We start from the raw sequence: 4,691 nt of genomic DNA on the forward strand, positions 1-4,691 counted from the left end.
ATTTTAATGGCTAGAACATGAAATAAAGGGTTTATTTTGAGAAGTCAAGTTCCAGTTGGCAATTAACAATGACAATAAAGAAATACTTTATTTTTATGGAGAAGGTATTCTGGAGAGGTGGTAGTCTCTGGAGGTCTTGAGAAAATGTCTAGGCAAAGACTTTGTAAATAGATGTTTATAATAGAATGTATTGGAGTATGTCCTAATGTTCCTTCCAACTCTACGGTTTTGGATACTCATCTTTGCAGAAAAATAAAAATACATCAATTCTAATTTGGCTACTCAGTGATCCTTATGGATTCTAACACACAGGTTCTTTGTTCATATATCTATGGAGTAACTTAAAATTCCTTTTAAAACACTAGAAAGAGTCCATCTGACTTCTATATTCTTTGCATTAAGCCGTTTTCAAAATGCACTACAATTTGATGAAGACACAACGATCTAAGAAAATTTAGATAAAGAAATAATGTGAACTACAGTAGATATGTAGTTGTCCCTAAGTATGTATTTTTACATGCTGAAATGGAAATAGGTATTAGAAAAAAGTATTCTAACTAAACCACAGAAAATAGAAACTAAGTGTAAAAATACAAAAACCTAAGTTAGAAAATTCAGAGCATACAAAAAAAAAAAAAAAAAGTTATTTAAATGAGATTTCAAAGCAATTTGCATCTAAATTAAAAATTACAGTCCTTAAACTCCAGATTAAAATTCCACAAGACAATACTTATGATCCATAACCTCTATATATTTCTTCTAATGCTTGCAGGTGAACCTCTACAGATGCCACAGTAGACCTACCTAACTTGTAAGTTCTCTTTGCACCTAGGTATTGTACTGACAATTCCTCACCTACATTCATGAAGGCATTTGTCCTGAAGAACAATCATGGCCTCTGGACCAAGTACTACAGGTTGAATAGTCTATGCTTAAACTTCATAGCTCCTAACAAAGCTTTTGCAGACATTTTTGTCTGTAAAAAAATATTTTTTTTTCTATGTATATACGAGGGGGGGGAAAGGTTACAGTTTCAAGATCCTTAAAAACATGAGCAGTGTTTCTAAATACATTTAAGACAGATGTCTCATGTCCCTAGTGTGCCCTCTTTGGCATGAGAGCATGTGAATATACTGCCTACTGGCAATAGATTTTAGGGCAAAGCCCTCTGTGACAATACCAGACTACTCTGTAGGATAAAAAAATCCAAATTTAACAATCCTACTTGTAAACAATCTCTAAAATGAAGTGTCCTGAAGAACTGTATCCATTTTTATTTCTTGACAGGAACTATCAGTCAAGACAAAGTCCAAGAAGTGTAGTGACTTATATACAACACATGCAGCCAAGGCACAAGAACAGGCAAAAATACATTACATACTTCATATGTTTCTACAAATATGCACATGAAAATCTTTCAGGAGTTGATGTAATTAATAAAGCAGCCTGTTTGTTAATTCTATGCTTTTCTCTGTACCTTTCTTGACAATATGAATGAAGAAATTCTCAGATACCACATTTCTGAGAGTTAGTATAAAGATATATCTAGAATATGTTTGTCAGTAATTCCAAAAGGTCACCAGCTTTGAAAATTTGTTAGAAATACAAAAAACAATTACTGCTTGTGGCAGGTTTACCCTGGCTGGAAGCCAGATGCCCACCAAAGCCACTCTATCACTCCCTTCCTCAGCTGGACAATGGAGGGAAAGTATAACAAAAGGGTCGTGGGTCAAAATAAGTGTAGGGAGACATCACTCAACAATTGCTGTCACTAGTAAAACAGACTCCACAGGGGGGAAATTAGTTTAATTTATTACCAATCAAATCAGAGTAGCATAATAAGAAATAGCTACTAAATGTTGAAACACCTTCTCCCCACCCCTCCCTTCTTCCCAGGCTTAACTTTACTTCCAATTTTCTCTACCTCCTCCCTCACAGCAACACAGGGGGGACAGGGAATGAGGGTCTTGATCAGTTCATGACTTGTTGCCTCTAACTCTCCTCCCTCCTCAGGTAGAGGACTCCTCACATTCTTCACCTGATCCAGCGTGGGGTCCCTCACATGGAAGAAAGTCCTTCACAAACTTCTCCAACATGAGTCCTTCCCACAGGCTGCAGTTCTTCACAAACTGCTCCAGCATGGGTCCTTCATGGGGTCATAAGTCCTTACAGCAAACCTGCTCTGGTGTGGGTTTCCTCATGGGCTGCAGGTGGAGATCTGCTCCACCATTTACCTCCACAGGCTGCAGGGGTACAGCTGCCTCACCATGGCCTTCACCATGGGCAGCAGGAGAATGTCTTATCTAGCACCTGCTTCCCCTCCTTCTTCACTGACCTTGGTGTCTGCAGAGTTGTTTCTTATATATTCTCACTCCTCTCTGAAGCTGCAGTTGCTGTTGCTCAGCAGTTTTTTTCCCCTTCTTAAATACATTATCACAGAGGCGCTACCGCTATTGCTGATGGGCTCAGCCCTGGCCAGCAGTGGGTCTGAATTGGAGCTGACTGGCATTGGCTCTATTGAACATTGGGGAAGCTTCTAGCAGCTTGTCACAGAAGCCACCCCTGTATTTCCCCTGCTACCAGAACCTTGACACACTAACCCAATACACTGCTAAACAATCAACGGTAATTTATTTTCTGATTTAGAATAGGTGCTTCAGCAAACATAAAAAATAATAAAAAAAAAAATCTAGGCATGATCTATGAAGCTATTGGCAGCGATTATGCATGTGATTTGTTTATATTATTTATACTGATATCGAGTCTATGGCAAAATAGATTAAAAGAAAGGTGTGTTGTGGAAAAGCTGAACTGTCAGTTTTCCACTTAGAAACCAACAGGCTAAATTTGGAACTGATATACAAATTTGCATTAAGGTGTCTTCTCTTTTACTATCCTCAGATTGGCCCCCTGCTTCAAAGCATGCAAAATATATTTATACCCACCAAGCTGAACAGATGCTAAATCTGCCATTTACCTCTCAAGAGAAAGAAACATGGAAAGGGCTAGCTCACTTCACATTACTCATTTGTCTTCTCCTTCAGTGTGTAAAATACATCATCTTAAAATAATTACAACATTGCTAAAGTACCATCTCTAAGAAAATTTTAAGGTAATTAGGATAATAGGATCAAATCTCTGTAATAACCAAATATCTTACTATGTCTCAAAACATGAAGACTGATTTTCAACTCTTTTAAACAAACATGATATCACGGTTCAAATCATGGGTTTTAAATACTTTTATTTATAGCCACTATTAATAGAAATTATTCTAACAAAATCCCATATATACTGGTAGTTGTCTTCCAAAACTTGCAGAGTTTAGTAACTTTTTTCACAGTTTTAATATGATGCTTTGTAGCTCATTTACAGGTAAGATTGATATACATCGAATAAAATAGGAAAAGTTTTTTAGATGATTGAGAGACATTTCCAAACAAATATTAACCAGTATTACTTACTAAAATTAATATAAAATATATTTCTTCAGAACAGCGTATTTATATTTTTTTTAAAAAAAAGGATATAAAAGGACAGGAAGTAAAACCATTTCCTTTTCTTTTATCATTCACTGTCCTTTATCTGTCCACTCCAAAGAGCTACAAGAATGGGAGAGATAGCAAATTCAGTAAGAAATGCTCAGGAGTATATTATTAAGACACAATGCATAAACACAGTAATATGTATGGGAAAAGAAAAAAAAAATATTTAATTGCAGAGTTGATATACAGAAGTATAATGCAATTTTCATGACACTCATGAACTTCTGTGCATGTATATGGCTACTGCAGTGTAATAGACAACCTTGTGAACATGGAGAGAGACCGCCTGTGGAAATGGCTTGCCAAAGAGAAAACATTCTGCACAGAAAGACACTGAAAATCAGTATGCCTAGATAGAAATATGCAAGAAATTTCTCAGGATGGACATGAATGTTAATTCCTGCCCAGATGCATAATGAAGATTCTGAGTTGCTGCTCACTTGGAATTGCAAGGAGATATTCCCAGCTCTTTAGGATCACAATGCTGAAACCTTTGAAGTTAGAAATTTACAGGCTTTTGATAAACTGAGGAAAAAAATAATAATTGTGACAAATATCTGCCTGGAAGAGTGAGTAAAATGAAAAGAGAGGATAAGTAACAGGAAGAATCTTGTCTGACAAAGACTGCGTAGTGTAATACTTTGGAGGTATTTCAGGTGAATAAAATCAAGGGAGAGACATAGGAGGTTCTGTGATGAGGTAATTTTTAAATTGTACTTCTCTGAGATAGCACAACTTGTCAATAGATTTCTGTTCAGGTTTCGGTTTAATGTTACAGTAGAGTGTCAGAGATTTGTGTCAGAGGAAGAGCTTTTAATACCTGTTTGCAGACCAAGGTATTGCTTTCCCAGTTCAAATAAAATGGCAGCACTCTACAGTTTTGTTTGGGTTCTTTTTTTTAACATCAAAAGCAAATGAGATATGATCAGGGAGCTTAAACGTTGATATACATCAGGGCATGGGATGGGCCAGCAGCGCCATGCAGGCCCAGGGCCAGGAGCCGGGAGCTCCGCAGGGTCGGGCAGGGCAGGGCTGGCAGCCGGGACCTGTCCCACGCCCCAGCCAGGAGCAGGGCGGCCAGCGGCACCGGGCAGTCCCGGCCCTGGCATCAGGCACCTCCATGGCGATGGGGCTGGGCTGGGCTGG

This window comes from Athene cunicularia (assembly GCF_003259725.1).
Source record: "Athene cunicularia isolate RWA chromosome 1 unlocalized genomic scaffold, athCun1 chr1_part1, whole genome shotgun sequence".
NCBI classification, from domain to species: Eukaryota; Metazoa; Chordata; class Aves; order Strigiformes; family Strigidae; genus Athene; species Athene cunicularia.